This window comes from Stenella coeruleoalba, assembly GCF_951394435.1.
Source record: "Stenella coeruleoalba genome assembly, chromosome: 8".
In the NCBI taxonomy this organism is placed as follows: Eukaryota; Metazoa; Chordata; class Mammalia; order Artiodactyla; family Delphinidae; genus Stenella; species Stenella coeruleoalba.
The window spans coordinates 46714316-46736315 of record NC_137154.1 but is presented as its reverse complement, the minus strand read 5'-3'; the positions used below and the strand labels follow the sequence as shown (position 1 = coordinate 46736315).

At 51.4% G+C, this 22000-nt stretch overlaps 1 long non-coding RNA gene across 1 annotated transcript in view; it reads right to left on the bottom strand.

Annotated features, from left to right (window-relative positions):
• The window catches only part of LOC307190359, a 53202-nt gene that overhangs the window by 4643 nt on the left and 26559 nt on the right, over positions 1-22000 (bottom strand). The window contains exons 2-4 of the long non-coding RNA XR_013829468.1: positions 16191-16311; positions 9368-9449; positions 8069-8293 (exon numbers count right to left, since the gene is read on the bottom strand). This is a non-coding gene — a long non-coding RNA (uncharacterized lncRNA). The remainder of the gene's footprint in view (positions 1-8068; positions 8294-9367; positions 9450-16190; positions 16312-22000) is intronic.

Genomic DNA, 22000 nt, shown 5'->3' with positions numbered 1-22000 from the left:
AACAGAGAAAAGCAACGAGAGACAGCAGAATTCCTAAAAAAGAACAACAGTTGGGCTGGCAGCAGACTTCTCAGAAGCCCAATTAATTCCAGAAGACCGTGGAATAACATCTTCAGAGCACTACAGAAAAATAACTGGCAACTTATAATTTATTTGGAGTAAAGGCAAAGTAAAAGATATTAGAAAAAGTCAGAGAGTGTTTACAACGCACAATTCTCTCTGAACGAACAACTAAGGGGTGTAACTTAGAAGAAAATTGAGACCAAGAGGAAGGAACAATGAGCAAATAAATTAGAAAGCATGTTTGGTTAATTTAAATAAGCACTGACTACAGAAAATGACGACTAATCTTTAGAATGTGTTAAAAAACAAGGTAGAACTAAAATATTTTATAACAATAGCAAGAAGATGGGAGTGGGGATTGGAGTTAAAACATTTACAGATGTTTGTATTGTTGGAGGCAAATAAAGATATTGACTAAATTTAGACTTTTTAAAAAGATACAACAAGCAAACCAGCAGAGAGAAGAAAACAGGTAATAAAAAGAACTCAGGGGCTTCCCTGGTGGCGCAGTGGTTGAGAGTCCGCCTGCCGATGCAGGGGACACGGGTTCGTGCCCCGGTCTGGGAGGATCCCACATGCCGCGGAGCGGCTGGGCCCGTGAGCCTCTGGCCGCTGAGCCTGCGCGTCCGGAGCCTGTGCTCCGCAACGGGAGAGGCCACAGCAGTGAGAGGCCCACGTACCGCCAAAAAAAAAAAAAAGAACTCAGTAAATCCTATTGAATACAGGAAAGCAAAAAAAAAGAAAAAAGAAAAATACGTGGTAAAAAATTTTAAAGATGGTATAAAATAGTCCAAGTTTATCAGTAATCACAACAAATTTAAATGAATTAAACCCACTTATTCTGAGATATTCTCAGGTAAGATTTTAAAAATCTAGTCATAAGTTGTTTATAAGAGACATAATAACTAAAATATAATTTTGCAGAATGCTTGATAGTAAAAGGATAGAAGAATATATTGTAAATACTAACCAAAAGAAAGGAGACATGTTAATAGCAAGTAAAAGAGCTTTTAAGACAAAAAAGTTTTGAGATTTAAAGGAGGTGAATATTTACTGACAAGAGGAAAAATTCAGTAGAAATCTATATTGATGCTGTACCTGGTTGCTATTAATAACATAACCTTAAAGTGACAGAATTACGAGGAAAAATTGACAGTATATTAAGCAAAATTACATAGCAGAAATTGACAGAATTGTGGGAGAAACTGACAGACTTACAATCATAATGGGAAATTTTAACATTGCTTTTTCAGAAACTGATGGAACAGAAAAAATTAGTAAAAACATAAGCAGTTGAATACATGACTGAACTACACAATTAACATTTGTTTAATAACATTAAACATTTGTTTAACATTTGTTTAAACCCCTGCGTCCAATAATTAAGGACTACACTTTATTTCAAGTATACATGGAACATTAACAAAATTGACTATATAATAGGCCACAAAGGATGTCTTAACAGACACTAAATATTTGATATAATTAATGGCACATTCTATGACTCCAGTGCAATAAAATTAGAAAACAATAAAAAAGATCTAAAAAATCTCATTCATTTTCTTCCTGTAGTGAACTATACTATGTGTGTAAAAGAGTATACATATGATATATAGAATTCAAGGAAATATAATAAAATGAATATCTGTGCAACCATCACTCAGATTTAAAAATATTATTTTTCCAGACTCTTTCTCTCCAGCTGCATTCTCTTCCTTCTTCCCAGGGATAACCACCATCCTGACTTTTAGGATAATAATTTTCTTGTTTTTTCTTACTGTTTTACTACTTATGTATGCATCCTTAAATAATATTGATTAGGGACTTCCCTGGTGGTCCAGTGGTTAAGACTTCACCTTCCAATGCAGGGGGTGTGGGTTTGATCCCTGGTCAGGGAACTAAGATCCCACATGCCTTGCGGCCAAAAAACCAAAACATAAAGCAGAAGCAACATTGTAACAAATTCAATAAAGACTTTAAAAATGGTCCACATCAAAAAAATCTTTAAAAAAATATTGATTAGTTGTCTGGTTTTTATCTTTATACTAATTGAATCATACTGCCTATACTCTGCCTGGTGTCTATAACCATGTGCTGGGCAAAGGGATTATAGAGATGGCTTAGACATGGATCCTGCCATCAACGTGATCACATCTGGTTGTGGGAATGGGTAATTATGACACAATATGAAGTAAGATACAGAAGCACACAGAAGGGGTATTATCATAATCAGAATGGGAAAAAGAGACTTCTTGGAGCTGTTTACATTTGAGATGAGTCTCAAAATGAGTTGTCTTATTTTCCAAGACAAGGGGGGGTGATAATTACTGACAGTTTTGAACACATAGTGTAAAGCAATTTTTGTAAAGTTTGTAAATTTTGTAAAGTTTACAAAGTTTACAAAGTTTGTAAAGCAAACTAAGCCATCGTCTTAGTCAAGATTCAAACTAGGCCAAAAAAAAAATTGTTTTTAACCTACATAATTGAAAAGTCATGTGCAGTGGGTTCAGGCATGGCTGGATCCAGGAGTTTAACTGATTTCCAGGTTCTGATTCTCTCTATATCACTCAAATAGGCTTTCTTTATGTAATAGATCAGACAGTCCTCAAAAGCTCTAGACTCACTTACTTTCAGCATAACATTATTAGTAGGAAGTATTTTCTTTCATAAGTTTCAGCCATGGTTCCCAGGGAGCATCGTAATAGGCCCTGCTTGGATCAAGTTCACTTCCTGCATTAATCACTGGGCCTAGAAGGATGGGGTATTGTCATTGTCCTAGATCACAGACCTAGATCACCTACCCATCTTCATTCAAACCACATAGAACTGGTTCGGGTCTCAGAAGTGAGAAGAAATCTTAAGAAAGCAAAACCAACCAGAGTTCACGCCAAGTATGAGAAACGACAAGCTATTTGGTATGACTGGAGGGTGTGACGAAGAGGGACGTACTGGGGGAGATGCAGAATATGTGAACTATCAAGTTTTACTTTATCATGAACACGACGGGAACTTTACAGTGATTGAAGGGATTGAAGCAGAGGGTGAGGAGTTCAAATGTTCATTTTGAAAGATCCCCCTGGGACCTGTGGGAGGGAGGGACTGAGAGCAAGGACTGTTATAATAATTCTGGTGAGGAGCCTGAAATGAGGTAGAGGAAAAGGAAACCTTGTGGGGCAGAGGGCAGAGAGTGATCAGATAGTAAACTAACAAAGAAGTAGAAACTGTAGGATGGGGTAGGAAAGGATGGGAAGACAAAGAAGAGAGAGGAGTCGAGGTGACAGCCATGTTTCTCATCTGGGTACCAGGTGTCTGTGTCGGGGTGCTCATCACCCAGATGGGAAGCATGAGTGTGATCAGCCCAGTATTTTGAATGATGGCTCTATTTAAATAAGCTCCTCTCTCCAACTGCTTCAAGCCTAGTGCTGGGTACACACTAGTTTCCTGAGAAACCTTTATGGGTAGACAAATTGGAAGTTGCATTGAAAGGTAGGTGTTCGCTGTGGCTTGTGCTTCAAGCTGTAGGTCTGCTTCAGGTCCCATTGCCAAGTGCTTGAGAGCCCCATTGAGGAGGGCTGGGGCTGAGCCAGCGTGTGTGTCTGTGGGAGATGACCTTCCTTCCCACTGACAGCCCCATCCCGGACAGCCAGGCCTCCAAGCCCATGCCTCCTGCTGGAGGGATCAGGGTAGGCTGCTCTGCCCCTGCTGCTTAACCTGGCGTGGGGAATGTCCCGACCCTAACCTGCTCCTCCTCTAGCTCCACCCTTCCCACCTCTGCCAAGCCTTTCAGAGGAAATCCTGGAGAGGCTGGAGTGGCAGAAGCCATGTCCTAAGCCCAGGCAGAGAGGGTGTTTCAAGGAGGGACCTGGCCACAGACAGGTGCTCTACCCCACCATGGACGGGGCTCTGCGAGGCCCTCCCTCCATTCACACCCACGATGCGCTACAAGGCAGGCACTAGCACTGTCCCCAATGTACAGATGAGGAAACTGGAGGCCAGAGAGGCAAACGGGGTTGCCCGAGGCCCCTAGTTTTTAAGTGGGGGATCAAAGTGCAGGTCCAATCAGAATCTTGGGTGCTTCCGCCTACTCCTGCTGTCAGGAGGCAGGCAGCCTGGAGTGGTAGAGGCCGGGGTCTCTTGGGAGAAGAGGCTGAGCTCAGATTTTCCCGGGATCCAGGAGGAGTAGACCAGAAGCCTAGCTCTGCAGTGAGCATGTGGCCCCTCCCTCTTGGGCCTGGGTTCCTAGAGGCCCACGCAGAGGATGGTGACAGGCAGAAGGCTGGTAGCAGAGGAGGTGGCTGGGGGTGGGTTAACGCTGCTACCTTATGAAGGACATTTTTCAATTGAGCCAGTAACTGGAGGCTCTGAGAGTGTGTTCTGTCTCAGCAGCTCTACAGTCGGAGGATATGAACTGGCTGTGAGAAAGCCATCAGGGGCTGGCTATTCCCAAAATCTTGGAAGGCACAGAGTTAGATTTAATAAAAGGGGAAAATGGAACATTTTCATTAGCACCAACTTTTCCATTTAATTTGGACTTCTGCAAAATAAGTGGCCTAATTACTGCCATCATTTGAGCGTCTCAGTAAGTTTTTCCTCTAAGAAGTTGCAGGTTCCGCATGGGCTCCATTCTCCAGGGCTTATTCCTGTACCACTGCCCCTCCCACCCCACCCCTGGAAGCAGGAAGGTCTCAGAGGCCTGAGGGGGGGCGGGGCAAGCCCCTGGAGGGGAGCACAAAGCTTTGGGTTCACCTGAGCTCACAGGGCCCTCCTCTGCCACCAGCTCCAGCAGCCAGTGGGAAAGCTGCCATTCTGGGGTCTGCGGACCCCCAACACTGGCCTAGACTGTGTCTGAGCCCTGACTGGAGTCTTGCCTGGGTGTCACCTCAGGCCTGGGAGTTTGCAGAGCTGCAGTGAGCTGACAGTATCTTCTCCCCCGTGGTCTAGCTTTTGCCTTTTTTGCTGCTCACCCCAGGCCTCCGTCCTTGGCCTATAAAGATGACTGCAGCCCAGCAGTCTCAGCCCACTTAACACTGACCCTGCCCATCATGGGGAGGTCAAGGAAGAGGAGGTAGCCTCAGTCCTGGGTCTCACAGCTCTGGTCGAGGACCCTTGAAGGCCCTCGCTATCCCCACCCCGTATCAAGCCTGGATGCCGAGGGCTGGAGCCACTCCTTCAGCTCCTTTCACCCCTCCCCCAACCCTCCCCCCAACAGGCCTTCGGTTTTTGCTTTTTTCTCTTCCCTCTGCGCTTGAAGAGAATCAGGGATTAAAGAAACGGAGCAAGAAATTGCCACGAACTAGCCTAGCAGAAGATCAGATAGAGTGATGGGGGGAAAGGACCCTCCCCTCCAAAGCAGCCTGGAACATCCAGGCCGAGGGGGGCCCCCCCGAGAGAGGCAAGGTAAACTAGTGGGCAGGGTCTGGTCCTGGGTGTGCCCAGTGCCAGAGACCAGGGCACTTCCCTACCATCGCCAATTCCTCTTCTCTCCCAGAGAACCAGTCCCATTACCAGTCTCATTGCAGGGCCTCTGTCCTAAGCACAGCTCTTCAATGCTCCCCTTCCTGCCCAGGAAAGCAAAGCCCACTCTGGCCCCTCTCCAAGCCGAACCCAGCGGCCCCAAAACCTCTGAGGGCTCCCGCTCCTCATTTCCAGTGTCCAGGCCCATGTCAGCCTCAGCACCCCAGGTCTGGCCCTCCCCTTCCAAGGGAGAGAGAGAGAGAAAGAGATGCCAACATCCCGGACCCAAGCCCCTTGTGGAAGAGCAGCTAGAGGCTGGTGGGGACACACCAAAAGCCACATCATAACTGGGATGTTGGCAGAACAAGGTGAGATGTTTCCTGGGGAGCTGTGGGTTCCCTTCAGACCCACGGCCCTTCCTACGGCGTGGGGGAGGGTCTTCTTATATTGGCAGTTCTTAAGCTAGACCCTTAGTAGGGGTGAGGGAGGACACAGAGGGGAGTCCCAATTCTCTACTGAGAACACTTTCTGTGGTTCCTACTCTCATGGAGCTCGCAGGCCAGTGGAAAGAGGTAGGTGATATTCCCCCCATTTACCATACATGAAGAGACTGGCCGATGTGTCCTGTCACCCAGCTGGGGCGAGGTAGAGTTGGGATTCCAACTGAAGGCCTCAAGGGCAAGGCCTATGTTTATTTGGTTGTTACCACTCAAAATTTAAATTTACACATAGCAAAGCGTGCAAGTGCAGCTCAATGGGTTTTCACATACGTGTGCACCGTGTAACCGTCACGCGATTCAAGGTCTAGATTCCAGCATCCCAGAAGGCGCCTTCGTGCCCCCTTCCAGTCAGTACACTCCCACAAACGTCACCTCTGTTCTGCATATCTTGGCACGTTTCTGTGAGCCAGAGGATCGATTGGCCCAGCAGGGCTCCCCGCTGGTGCCTAGGACTCAGCTGTTGCTGGAAAGGTGGCATGACCCAGCCCCCGACTGACACATAGGAGGAAACCCTGGCACTCTGGGGAGTGAAAAGAGTTAATGATGTCAGGACGACAAGTATTAACAGGGACTGTCCCAGTCTCTCTCTTTACCCAGGCCTGCTGCCTCTCGGCCCTCAGGGAGAGCCCAGAGGCGCTGAGGCAAGGTTTCTGGTGGAGGCTGTGGAGGCCCTCACCTGTAGTAGGACCAGACCTGGCCCACCAACCCCTTCTGGGGGTCCACCAGCCTTGGGACTCAGCAAGAAGGGTGGTGGGGGTAGGTGCGGAGCCAAGACACCCTGGAGGCCTGGGAGAGGCTTCCTTTGCCTCTGGTGGCAGCCTGCTCACCTAGCTCTGCCGGGCCCAGGCTACCCTTTCCTTGAGGGTGGACCTCAGAGGTGGCTGGCAGGGACTGTGTCTGCCATCCACAGGATGGAGACGGTCAGGAGGCAAGTTTCCCCCAAGAGGCCTTCTGGTACCCCAGGGCTCCCCAGACCCACGACCACTCCACCCACCCAGCATCCACTGGCCAGGAAGGGACTGCCCAGGCAGATCCTCCTTGACCCCAGCCTGCCTCTTTATCTTTGAGCCAGGCCGGCCAGTGCAGTGTTAAAGCCGCTGGAGTGTCCAAGGAGACATAAAGAAAGTTTAGAGACTTTTAATTTGCCAGCACGGCCACTCCTGCCGGCCAGCCGGCAGGTTGAGCGTTTATGGAGAAGGGCAGCTGCAATAAAGGCTTATTGTTCCTCCCCTGAGCCACCGCTTGGTGACTCCTTTCTTAAGTGAGACAAAGGGAACCCAAGGCCCACTGGCCTCCCCAGGCTTGGGGGGCTGGACCCACAGTTAGCAAGCGTTCCCCACAGCCACCCCAGAGCCAGGTCTGGCGTGGAGGGCCCAACTCTGGCTCCATCTGGACTGCACTCACGGGAGAGGGCAAGCCGGGAGTGCTGACCATGGGATCCACACTCCAGTGGGGACTCCAGGGGACGCTAGAGCTCCGGGAGGCGGGACTCTGACAAGGAGGGGCCCCGAAGTCCCCCTGCAGGGGAGCTGAACAGCCAGCAGAGGAGCAGCTAATGGGACGCTGGGGACAAGCCTCATTTTCAAAGTCCTCCTGGGGGTAGGGGTGCTCCAGGAAAGGTTTCCACCGCCAGAGAGGCCACCACAGGAGAGAGTGAGCTCCCCACTGCAGGAGGTGTGTAAGCCGAGGCCAGAAGCCCACCTGCCAGGAGGGTGTCCAGAATGAAGGCTGAATTCTGCACAACGAGCTCACTTCCAATGCCCAAAAGCCCAGACTCAGGATCCCCAAGCGAGCCCTCTTGGCCAGGCAGGAATGGGGGGAGCAGAGGGGTGTGCTGACATTTCTAGAGATACTCTGAACCTGAGGCCACCACCCGGTGCTGCACACACTTGGGAGCCAGGTATCCCATACCCTTGGGGAATGGAGACTGAAACGTGGCACCACGTCCCAGAGCACCCTTTACTCGAAGCAGCTGCTACCATAGCCCACAGGCAGCACTGCCCAGGCATCCGGAAGGGAGCCTGAATGGTTTCTGTCCTGCTTGCCCTCACCTGCCATGATGCCTGAGATCCGTGGGCACCCCGGTAGATAGTGATGATGGGAACATCCTTTCTTGCTGTCCATCGCCCCCTCTGGAGACTTGCCTTGCTTCACTGCCCAAAACGTTAATGGCTTTGGAGACGTGCAGACAGTAAGTTGCTTAAACAGTAGCATTTCAGACCACGATGTTGCTGGCAGGGGGTAGGGCCAGCACATACAGTTGTGTAGGTTGTTCACTGCACAAGGGTAAAGGGAGAAAATGAGGCCTGGAATCCAGACTTTGCTCTGCTCACCAACCTGTGGGCCCTGCTTGGCCCACCCTTGCCTGGAGGAAGGGGAACCTTTCCTAATTTTAAGATACACAGAGACCTGTAAGGGCTAGTGGAGACCCTGAATGTGTAGTCACCTGGTTCTTGAGGACTGGCCTTTCCTCTCCAGGGCACTCGGACCAAGGGTCACATTTCTGAGGCTTCTGTGACAGCCACAGGCTTAGCTCTAGTGCATCATGGGTGCATCCCCAGCACATGGGGCCTTTCCTGCATGCTGGGGTTGGCAGCAAGAACTGGTGCCTGTAACTTTCATGTCTGCACACAAGGCCTCAGCCCCAGTGACCTCGGGAGCTGCCACCTCAGGCCTCCCACCTCCCAATGCCACTTGTCCTTGGATAACTGGATTGGGGAAAGGGAATATTATTTACCAGTCGCTTAGACCTATTCCTCTCAGCCCGCCCCCATTCTCTGCCTTGCCAAAGAATGAAGATTGGGGATGAAATGAATTCGATAATAACCAATAAGGACCCCCAGAGAAAATAAAGCAGCTTTTATTAAACTTCTTCCAAGACCTTTTGTGTTGAGCCTCTGCAGGCTCTCTGGGTGCAGCCTTCGCAGGATTGGCTCTGTTCCTGCGGGCGAGGGGAGCCCCAAACCTGGCTCTCATGGTCTCTCCTGCAAATGTCCAGCAATAACTCGGGCCCAGATCCCTCCCACGGCTGCCCTGAGTTGACTCCTATTTGAAAGGCAGTTAGAGCCACAGAAAAGACCCCGGCCGTGCATTGCGGGGCTCTGAGGTTCTGGTGGAGTGGTCTTCCTCGGCCAGGCCAGGGCCCTGGGCAGCTGGTACCGTGGGTCCCAGCTCCAGAGGCAACCGAGTTGAGGCTTGGGACCTGCTACCATTCATCCCCGGAGTCATCTCTCCAGGTTGAGTATGGCACGATTTAATGCTCCCATTCCTCCATTCCTGCTCTGCATGACAAATTGTTTTAATAAACATAAACCGGGTAATAATAAAGTCATAATAAGCCCGCGACTCACCTTCTATCACTGCAGTTAAATCCTCCCATAAGCCGGCGCTGGTTACAATGACAATTACGGCCGGGCCAATCCACAGGCAGGCCTGCGTGCGGACAGATTTAATATCGTTTGTAAATATGATTAGTGGGCTGTCATGTTATTGCAGGCTGCTATTTACATTTCTCTCCGGGGTTATACACTCCGCCAAATCAACATTAAGTAGTGGGCCTCTCTTTCCTCCTTAAATCATACATTCCCTCTGCCTGCGCCAATCCCGCTTAATGAAGAAAGGGAACCTGACGGCGGGAGCCGGGCAGGATGGAGCCTCGCCTCCGCATTTTTCCGAAGACAGATGGGCACGGGGAGCCCCGAGAAAGCTCCGCCCGGAAACTCCAGTGGGTGGATGGGCCGTGCTCGCCACGGCCCCCTCCCCTCTCACCGGCAGCCCCTGCCCCTCTCCCTGCCTGCTCGCTTATGAAAAATGTTCACATAATGAATGGTTGTTGTTTACAGAAGTAATTTCATGCTACATTTCCATTATTGCCTGGATTTGTTTGGCTTGGCACACTAGCCCATTGCCTACGATGAACTTTTAAGGAAATATCGCTCGTGCTTCCTGCTCTGCCGTTCCGCTTCTAATGGAAGCCGCTTGCATTTGAGACATATCATGACACTTCATAACTGTGTGCAAATAAGCATTCTTAAAGTGCTTGGCTCAATTAGTCATTGTTGCGAAGGCCGGTCTGCTCCTGGTGCGCCAGAATCCACCCGACTGGGGCGCAAGTTTGGAGGCGAAAAATCTAAAATCGGGAGGGCGCAGGGGATGGGGAGGGCCAGGAGCCACAGCTGTGCTTTCCAGATCATCCTGTGTCACTGGAGACAACACAGGTGGGTTCCTCTCTGTCCCCAACATAGTTTAGGGCGGCCCTCTCGGCCAGAGAGGGGAGAAAGGTGAGGGTGGGGAGCCGCTTGGGAAGAATAAACCTCGAATATCATACGCCTCTGATGCCTTCTCTAAGACGGCATTCTAGACAGGATTTCATCTTCTTGAGATGGCTACGGTCACCGTTATGTTTGAAAGTGGAATATCTAGATGCACTCAGAGGCTCTGAAGGCTGTTAGTCCTTGCACAGAATGCCCCAGCGCCATGGCTTCTGAGCCCTGTGTGTACGGTGTGGATGCGTACGGTGTGGATGTGTACGGTGTGTGTAGCCGCCAGGGTGTCTGTCCCTAGCATCTTCACTTCTTGTGCTACTCCTAATCTTTGGTGAGCTTGGAGACCAGGAAATCAACTTTGCAGCATGAAGACTAGAAAACCAAACTTTATACATTATTTGTAAAAGAAGAGGAAATAGATTTGGCTGAGAGCGTGGGGACTCTCCTCAAAGTAAGAGTCAGGACATGTGTTTTATTCAGAGCTCTTTGTTTCCTTCCCGATTCTCAGCTGAGTTGGAGCTGAGAAAGGGCCTGGATGGAGGCTAGGAGGAGCTCTATCCTTACACTGAAGCATGTTCATTAATTCATTCTACAAATACTTTATGTGTTAAGCTCCTGCTGTGGTCTGGGCACTGTTCTGGGCCCTGAGGGTCACAGAATCTCCTTCCTCCCCTGAGGAGATGATGCTTGAGCTGAGATAAACACACCCCCTCCTGGTGCCCACATGCAAATCCTTACAGACTCCATATGCATGCACACCTGTGTGCAGTTTCTTCTTCATTAATGACTCCTGAACGAAATCATTTCTCCTCATAATGGCCTATAATTGCCAGACTTTGTATAATGAATTTTATTATTTTAACAAAAAGAGATAAAGATATAGTCTTTTTTTTTTTTTTGCAGTACGCGGGCCTCTCACTGTTGTGGCCTCTCCCGTTGCGGAGCACAGGCTCCGGACGCGCAGGCTCATGACCATGGCTCACGGGCCCAGCTGCTCCGTGGCATGTGGGATCTTCCCGGACCGGGGCACGAACCCATGTCCCCTGCATCAGCAGGCGGACTCTCTACCACTGCGCCACCAGGGAAGCCCTAGTCTTTACTTAATGTCAGGAGATTTAGGAAAAATTTTCATTCAAAAAGGTTAAAATGATAAAGTGGGTGCTTGTATGGTGACACAGTCCACTATCTGGAAAATGTGGATGACGTGAGTCAGGGTCGAGTGTGTGTGTGTGTGTGTGTGTGTGTGTGTGTGTGTGTGAGAGAGAGAGAGAGAGAGAGAGAGAGAGAGAAGGGAAGGCAGGGACGCGTGTAGCTAAGGGTTAGATGATAGGCCCCGGGTTCCCAGGTACTGTGAAACAAACCAGGGGTCCCAGAGCCATGTGTTCACCAGGCTTGTCAGCCTGCACAGAGATTAGGGCTGGGACCGTGGCCAGAGAAACGTCTCAGTCCCCAGCAGCACAGAGGAAGCGCGACATGTAACGAAAAGTAGTAGCCCAGCCCTGAAAGTGGAAAACGGTATTGATTTTCCAGTGCTTGGTTGCTCAGGGGAGCTCATCAGGTACAACCTCCCAGGCGTCCACCACCCTAGAGGGGTCTGTGGCGCCCCCTGCCTGCCTTGCTTCTCCACTCCACAGAGGCCAGCTCCCCAGCCCAGCCTTTGCAAACCCCGTGAAATGCCTTGTCCTCTGTCCCAGGGGTTCAGCTCAGACAGTGGAAGGACAGGTGACAGTGCGCAGAAAAGGCCTGGGAGGACACAGCTCTCAGCTCTGGAATGTGTGACCAGAGGGCAGGCCACTGCCCACAGGCCAGGCTGCTGCCCTCCTTTAGATCCCTACCCTCACCAATCACTGCGGCGTCCAGGCACTCAGGTGAGCGCCCAGCATTGGAGCCTGTCCTTACACAGATCGAGAGCCATGTAAAGGAAAAGCAAGCTCTACCCTGGAGCGAGAAGCAAGGAATAGAGGCAGAAACTACAGTGAGTGGCCCTGGATACAAGGCCGATGCAGCCCCCTAGGCTCACACCCATAAGCAGGGGTCACCAGCTGAGAAGGTGACATAGTGCAGCTGTTAAGAGTGGGGTGTTTGGAGTCATCCAGGCTTGGACTGGCATCCTGGCTCCTTCACTCACCAAGTATGTGAACCCAGACAAATTATTTAACTTTCTTCAGCCTCAGTCGTCCCATCTACTGAGAATGGGGATTACAGTCGTCTCCTTAAGGGTTTCACGTGAGGATGCCATCAGATAAAGCAAGTAAAGCACTTGGCAAGTGCTTGGCTCTAGTAGTGTTCCAGATTATTAGCTAAAACAACAGCGACAATAAATATCAAGGATTCAGGGTAGGGCTGAGGCTCACACCTGTTCCTCACCCTGCCCGGTTCTCGCTTCACCAGTGGTACCACCATCCCCTCATTGCCTGATGCAGAAACCTTGGAGTCATCCTAGACTCTTCCCTTGTACCCCATGCTAATTAGTCACCCAGTCCTGCCCATTCCACTTTCTGGACACCCCTCCATTCTCGTGGCCTCCTCGCCCATCCAGGCCCCGTGATTTCTCTCCTGGATGACTGCGGTAGCTCCAGACGGGCCTCCCCAAATCCACTCTTGCCCTTTCCACTGCATTTGATGCCCAAAGTCTGAAGCAAATCAGGATTCCATCCCACTCTGATTTTCTGTCTTCAGTGGCTCCTCTTTAATCTGTACTTGCTTACCTTCCCTTCTATCTCCCCCAGGGGGCCAGTGAGCTCCTCCAGGGAAGAACCCTTGGATTTTTTTTTTTTTTTTAACCCTTGGATTTTTAAGCACTGTAACCCCAGTGCCTATCCCAGTGCTTGGAATGAAACAGGCTCGTGGAATGATTGTTGAGTGAATACATGAATGTATACCTCCCCAGGCCCATCTCTACTGATGTTTAAAGTCAACACTTTGGACCAGCAACTGACCACTATGTGTCAGAGTCATGAAGCAGTGGCCTTTTGTGGGTGGGGTGGGCATTGAGGAGGAGGGTGATTGGGGCAGAGCTGCAGAGGTGGGAGAGGCAGAGGAAGAAGAAATAGTGCACAGGGGTGAGATCGTGAAGAGCCTGGGATATCTGGTAAGGGTTATGCACTTTACTTTGTAGGCAATGGGGGAGCCGTTGACAGTTTCAGGCAGTTCAAAGGCATGCTTTGATTCCTGTCTTAGAAAGGTTGCTCTGGACCGGGGGCATGTGGAGCGGAAACAGGAAGACCAGACAGGATCAGGGTGGTGATGGCAGTGGAGAATGGGAACCAGATTCAAGAGGCACTAAAGAGGTAAAATCAATAGACCTTGGTGACTTTGTGTTTGAAGGAAAAGAGAAAGAGAAGTGGGGGGCCTAGTAGGAGAATTACCCGGCAGTTGTGTGATGGTTAGTGTCATTCACCAGGACGCTGAATACAGGAGGAAAGGGCAGTTTGGACCAGGGATTGTTGGGGGTAGAAAGTGATGGGCTAAATTTTGAATGTGGGACATCACGTGAAGATGATGGAATCTCTTGGCTATGAGGGTCTGGAGCCCAGGAGACAGCTCAGTGCTTTAGACAGAGGTGAGGGGCCCTCAGTGTACAGTTCAACAGTGGAAGAAAGTCAGGGCCAGGCCAGATTGTAAGGAGGTGTGTTTAATGAGAGGAAAAGTCCTGGGGAACACTGACATCTAGGAGGTCACTGGAGGAAGAAGAGAGAGAAGGGAGTGAGGACGAGCAGCCAGAGAGGAAGGAAGGGTCAGGGAAGATGAGAGGAAAAGAATTCATGGAAGCGTGGTCAGCCGTGTGGCCCACAGAACCTTGACAAGAAGGGAGGAGGTTCATGATGCCTTGGGCGGGATGCCAGAGGGGATGAAATACTTAAAAAAATTTTTTTTGTGTGTGTAATGATTGAGGAGACTTGCATATATATAGTTACCTATTGATTTTAATTTATATCGGCCTCCTTTCTAAAACAATTTAAGACAGTTGAGGAAAATGTGACCTTATTTAGAGCAAGGGAAGGACATATAAGTGTGGCCAGGCCCACGTCTTCCATGATCACCTCAGAGAAAGGCCTGCACTGAAATGCCCCCTTGGTTAGTCATGAGGGTCTGAGTCATGAGGACAAAATCAGTTACATGAGGTCAAGGTGAGGTCAAGACGTGAAGTCAGGGACGGGTCACTTTGGTGTGGGAGGCGAGGTCACGGTCAGATGAAAACAATGAGGGGGAGAGACTGGAGGGTCGGGGTGTTGAGGGAGTGAGATCTGGGCGCATGAAATCCCGGTGGGAACAGGATGCGGTCAGAATCGCCCACTGAGGGAGTGAGGTCAGGGTGGGATCAGGCCAGTGGGACATCAGCAGGAGCATGGGGGCGTGGTCACTCTGGGTGGTGATGCTGGGTGGTGACAACGATGACGATGAGAGTCGTCCCGTCCCCACCCCCAAGTATGTGCATAGGTACACATTTGGGTACCATGTGTGCCCAGAGCACATGGCCTGCATGTGTGCACATGTGTGACGTGCCCTTTTCGAGTGTACATGTGTGCTCACTTGTGGGCATGGCACATGAGTGCATATTTTGTATAGTGTATCTGTGGTTATGTTATGTTTTCTAAAAGCACACAACGGACTGAGGATTATAATCAGAAACTAGATACAAATCCCTCAAACCTATGGCCAAGGGGCTTCCCTGGTGGCGCGGTGGTTGGGAGTCCGCCTGCCGATGCAGAGGACACCGGTTCGTGCCCTGGTCCGGGAAGATCCCACGTGCCACGGAGCCGCTGGGCCCGTGAGCCATGGCCGCTGAGCCTGCGCGTCCGGAGCCTGTGCTCCGCAACAGGAGAGGCCACAGCAGTGAGAGGCCCGTGTACCACAAAAAAAAAAAAAAAAAAAAAATGCTATGGCCAAACATCCCATGCTATTTCCTGATAACTTCTCAAGGCTGAAGAGCTTTGGAAGCCATGTGGAGAAAGAAGAGCTCTGGTCCTTGTTGGCCTCAGGAGGATGCATTCCCAGTTGGTGGAAATAGGGTGGGGGGCAACTGGTAAAGCAGGGGTCCCCAGCCCCTGGGCCGCACAGCGGGAGGTGAGCGGCGGGCAAGCGAGCGAAGCTTCCTCTGCTGTTCCCCACCGCTCGCATTACCGCCTGAACCAGCCCCCGCCCCATGGTCTGTGGAAAAACTGTCTTCCATGAAACTGGTCCCTGGCGCCAAAAAGATTGGGGACCACCGTGGTAAAGAATTGACCCCCCTGAGTCTGGAATGTTCCCACCCTGCAGCTCTCATGCCCTGGCAGCTAACCTCACTGAGCCCAAACTATTCACCCACCTATGTCAGCACTGGAGTGAATGTCACTGTCCCCAGTCCATCCTATGACGGCAGTCACAGTGACCTTACTAAGATGGAATCGAGTCACTAGAGCGTCTGAACCCTTCAGTGGCTCCCCATCACCCACAGAGTAAAGCGCAAAACCCTTACCAGAACATTCCAGGCCCTTCATGATCCAGCCCCTGCCCACCTATTCTTCTGCTTCTGCCTCCCCAATGCCCACGCCATTCCCAGCAGGCCACTGCTTCATGCCTCCCAGGCTGTGTCACCAGATGCAGGTTGAAAAAGCTGGCTTCAAATACCAGTAGACGATGGGGCCAGGAGTGGCCTCAGGTGGACCTTCCTTCTTTCCTTCCCTCTTTCTTTAATTAGACAAATATTTATTAGTTGCTTCTAAGCCCTGAAGATATAGAAATGAGTAGACAGTGATCTTTGGGGGCTGGTTAACCTTCAAACGAGAGTGTTAGCGAGGCTGTAACTGAACATAATAGATGCTCAATAAATATGTATTAAATAAATAAGTGAACAAATGTAATAAGTACCACAATAGGTTATCGCAGGATAAAGCACAAGGAGAGAAAAGAAAAGAAGCCTCTTTACCTCTTCCTGGAGATAGGAAAGACTTCACGAGGCCGGTGACGAGCTAGATGAACTCGGAAGTGTTGACTCAGAGCTTGCAGGTGGCGCTGGGAAGGGCGCTGAGCACAGGCACAGGCAAAGGCTGGGAGACAGAAAAGGGCCACAGAGTGTAAGTAGATTGACACAACCAGGGCACAGGTGCAGTGGCAACAGGCGGGGCTGGGGAGGAAGCGGGCTCTGGTCACAGAAGGCCAGTAAGCAAGGACTCCCTCCTGGAGTTGAAGGGGACTCTTCCAACTAGTCAGGAGGGAAATGACTGTGCAGAAGGCCTGGTGAAGAGGCATTTGGATGTGGATCCGTGGGACCTGGTTGTTGAACAGACAGCTGTGTCCTGGATGTAGTGGCCCAGGCTCAGAAGGGCCCCATGCTTGGGGTTTAATGCTCTGTGGTTGCTGTCTTGGAATTCTTCTATCTATGAATCTGTGTTTTGTGTGTGAAGGCTACTGGGACAGTGGCGCATGTGCCAGGGGCTTGGAGCACAGTCTAGCTTTGACCCCCTCCCCGGGAACAAGTTCTGGACCTGCTCCCTACCCCTGGCACCCCTGGCGGGAGCCGTCACAACCTAAGCCTTCACTACTCTGTGCTGTCATTCAGGGCAAAAGTCCCGAGTGTGGGCTCCACGGAGGGAGTAAGAGGCGGAGGCGTGAACCCCTCCTCACGTCCCAGCTGACTGGGCCTCTGGCCCTGACGCCACACCTCCAGGGACCGGGAGCGCACTGCCTCCTGGGGTAGCTGTGAGAATGCCACTGGTCAGTCCAGCACCACCATCCTCCTGCCTGTAGCTCCTCCCCCCAGGGGCTAACTGGGTCCTCTGCAGCCTCTCCACTCACTAGAGCTCAAAAGCCTGCTCCTGAGACTTAGCTTGCTCCAGGCCAACACCCTTCCCGGTTCCGTCCCCTCAGACCCCCTCAAACAGTCACTCCAACAGCAGCCAGGCCTGGGATGGAAGACACAGGGTCCTGTAGCCTGCAAGAGCCAACTACTAAATATGCAGGAATTCTGCAAGTCAGTTGTTAAACTGTCGGTAGCTTAAAATCTGCCATCGAGGAAACTGGCAAACACTACGAATCAGGGCCTGTTTTTCCCTTGGAGAGCAGTTTACTAACTCACCACAGCCTGGGGGCCTGATTCCCAGGGGCCAAGTGTTTGGAAAGGCCTAGGGTGATTCCTAGTATGTGTGTGTGTGTGTGTGTGTGTGTGTGTGTGTGTACATATGTGCATGTGTGTGTTTGCTCTTGTGCGTGTCCCTATAGGAGTTTACATGTGCATACATGGGTGTGTGTGTCCTTCTGTATGTTTCAGCACAGGGACTGGCAGTGTGGGTTCTCTGACAACCAAAACTGCGCATGTAGCAAGAGTTTCCCACGGTAGGGGAAATGTCCCCCAGAGAGCCAGCAAGAGGCTCCACTCTGACCATGCAGGCTCTCCTGCCTGACCCCAGGGGCCTCAGGTCCCCACCTGAATTGTAGAGTAAAGGGCTGGGGATTCTGTGCACATAAGCGCCTTAGCAGCCCCAGAATCCCTGCACCTGGTGTAGCTCTGTTCAAAAACTGTGTTCTGTTTCCTTTGGTTGTTTATATTTCATTTTACTATCGACAGAAAACAAAATTTGGCCCCTTTGGAAAGTCTTAAGTCTGAAACAGTTAAAAACAAAATAAAACAAAACAACAAACTATTAGAAGTTAGTTAGGAGATAATCTTTAGCTTGTCATGCAAAGTTATGCTCATACCAAATCCAGAGAAGACCAGTGAGAAGGAAGAACTGGAAGGACCTGGTACTATGGGCAGCTCCAGCCTGATGAGGAAAAAGACAGTGTATGAAATGAGCTCAGTGCACTACCAGGGCTGGGCTCAGCTCAGCCAGGCTCTGGTAGAAGAAGGTGGGCCTGTTTCTCTCAGTCAACAGAGGTCATGAGGCAGACCTGGGTGCACCTCAGATGGGAAGGCTGACAATTAAGTAACACTGCCATGTCTCCGTGCTGGCCAGGCACACAAGGTACTCAATCAGTGTTTTTTATTGTTCTTTTATATGGGGGGGGGGTCTTTCTTTCTCCTTCCTCCCTCCCTCCCTCCCTTCCCTCCTTCCCTCCTTCCCTCCTTTTCTCTCTCTCTCTCTCTCTCTCTCTCTCAGATGACGACTGAATATGTCTGCATACCCTTCATCTCCTGGTCACTGGCTGGAGCCCAGGATGTGAAGATAATGATTCAGGCCCCTTTCCCATCTTCCCTGAAGTTCTGAGAGGGAAGGACTATGTTGCTATGTCCCCAAAGGAAAGAAGCCAAGAAAGGAATCTACCTGCACGATGGATGACCAAGAGGGTTGGGACCTCAGGCCAGGACCCTCTCACTCTCTAGTTTTAACTGGCCCCTCCTTCTGGGGAACTCTCAGAAAGGTACCTTATAAAGTTTCTCAGCCCTCCTGGCCACAGCAGCTGTCCTCAGTAGCACTTGGAGGAACTTGGCTGTGTCCCCACTCACTCCCTGACCATCCCAGGCATTTCAGCCACATTCAGCTGGCTGTCCCCACTGATGGGAGCCCCTCAGGAGGAGTCCCTGGGAACAACAAACTAGAGGCTCAGATTCCTGGTGCCTAGGCGGCTGCCCCCTGGTGGAATTCTGGGGGTTCTCCCAGATGCCTCAGAATAGGGGGTAGGGGAGTGGCAATTAAGACATTTAACTCGAGTTCTGTTACCTGCTTTGCCTAATAGCCTTGTTTATACAAAAGATTTTGTTTGAAGAAAGGGTTCAGCTACTTTTTAAGAATTGCAAATCATTGTTCTAGGAGTAGCAATTTCATTAGGTAGGTTTGTTAATAACCTTTAGGGGATTCCACATGGGGGTGGAGGGCTTGTGTGTATTTTGTAGAAGATTCTCTGGGGCCCTGATTTGCCCTGTGTGAGAACCAGTAGCCTAGTGGGTCAGAGAAGGCCAAGCTGGGCGGGTCCCACAGATCATGTCCTTTCTGTGTCCTCACACCATCCTCCTCTGACTGGATGTGGGCCTGATGCCTGCCTGCCTGTCTTGTGCTTATCTGGGTGCTGCTTTGGCGGCCTGGGCAGGCCTTCCTATGACTGCAGCCTCAGTGGGTCGTGTTGGAGAGAGGAGGTTGGACCACCCTCCACCCCATCCTCCCTGCCCTCGGGTGTGCCTCTCAGAGGCTGAAGGAGAGACAAGGGGGCTCCCTTCAACCCAGGGGACAGGGAGCTGTCCCCCATGGCTGGGGCCACAGAGATTCCTCAGGACAAGGAAGGGGACCTTTGCAGAGGGTGACTCGGCCCCTGGATTCCCCACCTTCCCCCATCTACCCTCTCAGTCCTTTGGGAGTTGGAACCTAATGGAAGGGGTTACTTAAGAGAAAGGGGGAAAGGGGGCCTGCCCTGGAGGAAACTGTGCCTAAGGTTGGTCTTGGGACTTGGAATTGGAACGCTGAGGGGCAGGGGGCTGGGGTGGAACCAGACAGGAGGTCCTGGTCCCGAAACCGTCCCCCCCTCCTGGGGCCTGCAGGCTTTACCGGCCCCTGCCTACCCACAGACTACTGTCCCCAGGCCCCTTCTTTCAGCTCCCCTTGCCTGACTGTCCCAGTTTGGGCCCACGATCTTCTCCCCCTCCACCCTCTGTCCTCTCTGCAGACCCAGCCTCTCACTCCTGGGCTGACACAGGGGCTCCTGCCCTGTTCTCCCCCTATTCCTGCGCAGGTCTCTGCACCTGCCCTGGTGAGCCTGTGCCAGCAGCCCTGGGCCTCTAGGGGGCAGCAGAGAGAGGATGAACAGGCTGAGCGGCCAAAGAGCCCTGTTCCAGATGCATTTCTGTCTCTGAATTGCTGCGTGCCTTGGGACGATCCATTGACCTCTCTGGGCCTCCGTTTCTACATTGGCTTTTCTGAGGAGATGACTCACAGGCCCCTTCCTATCGGGTATTCTGCTGTGGTTAAGCCGCTGCAGAGAATCTAAGGAGGAGGTGGAGAAAGGAGTGTTCAGGCTGCCAGGAAGGAGTGTAGGAGGCTAAGCAGTGGGGAGGCCCCAGCAGGTGTGTGTGCCTCCACTCCGTAACCCCCAACCCGAGGACAGCAGACCAGAGGCTACAGACAGGCCAGGAAAGCATGGTGGGGGAGCATGGTGGCTGGGGACCTAGCTGCAGGCACGGGGACCTAAGAACCAGAGACTGCTCTGTGCCTGGAGGAACCCAGCACCCCCGCGGCCTCGCGGGTCCACGAATTGCCCCTCCCTCTGCCACCCCTGCCTGGGTTTTCTCAGCTCTGATTGTAGGACTAATAGATTTGTGATTTCTCTTTGTAAAGAAATACAACCCCAGTGCACCAGGCCGGGGAGGTCCCTAGCCCACCCAGATGCCCAGAATCCCACGTGCCCCACCTTCCCTGGGGAGGGCTGGAGTTTGGGCTTGGCGGCGGCTTGGCCGGCCCTGCCCAGGAAAGGCTGGGAAGTCAAGGAGGCTGGAGGGGCCTGTACCCGGCTCTGGCCTGTGCCAAGCTGCACTGGGGAGGCCCAGAGGGGTTTATTTGGATTTTTTAATTATCATTTTTACTTTTTTTCTCCTCATGAAAAAGTTTTAATATACACAGTAAGTTAAGCTCAGAAAAAAAGGAGGGGGGCACATTTCATCTTTAATCTATTTACTTCTGAATATTTAACATACAATTCTGGCACCAATCACCAAATTTAACTGGAAAATTACTCACTAATCTGTTTGCTTATTTGGAATAATTGGGTCGGCTGCCAGCGCGAGGATTTCCCCCCCTGTTTAATATCTCAGTTAGTAGTCCAATTTCAGCTTGGCGGCATAATTACTCTGACAGAGCTGTAGCCATGGGGCCTGTGAGTGGGGCTGCTTTTAAACCGTAAATTATGAAGGATTAGCATTTATGAATTTTAAATCAGGGCTGGGGTAGGAGACACTAAAGCTGCTTAATGCTGGGGAACAGCGGCCTCCACTCAACAGCAGAAGCCGTAACCCTTCCGCTCCCAGGACGGGCTGCAGGATGTGGGAGCCTGGGACGTGGCAGGTGGTGACCCAGAAGGTGTGGGAACACAAAGGACACAGGGGTGGGGGACGCTGCCACAGCGATGGAACCCCCAGGAGTTAGAAAACCTAGGGTGATGTGAGCAAGGGCTTTGGCCTCTCCCCCTGCCCCACCCCGGTCCATAGGGTGCAGTCTCCCTCCCTGGTTAGTAACAGTTCACCTCCCCCCCTGCCCTAGAGGAAGCTCAGAGCAATGACCTAACTAGGAGTTGAGGTCACTCCCTGCAGCCCCCTGCCTGCACGCAGGAAGGGTCCCTGCTGCTCTTAAGCCTCCCCATCTGGCCGTGAGCCAGTCTGACTCAGCATCCTTTGGCTCTAAGTGTGACTTCCCGGCGTACCCAGCTCTGGCCAGCTGCGGAACGGCTGCCCAGGTACGTCACTCTCAGTCCTCCCCTTCCCTCCCCTCTCCCTCCAGCCGCATCCCACCCTCTGGCACACGATGGCCTTAGACCCACCTTTGAAACCATATGAACTTGCGTTTGAAACCCAGCTATGCTCTTTACAAGCTGTGTGACCGTGGACAAGTAACTTAACCTTTCTGGGTCTCCATCTTATCCATCAGTTAAATGGAGACAGTCATTCCTACCTTACAGGGCTGCTGGAGACTTTTATTAGATACTGTGGGTGGAGTGCCAGGCACAGTGCCCGGCACACGGCAGGTGTTTTTTCTGTCAGCTCCATGCTCCTTGGGCTCTCCCCAAACCTGAGTCAATGCCCTGCATCCACTGCCCTCT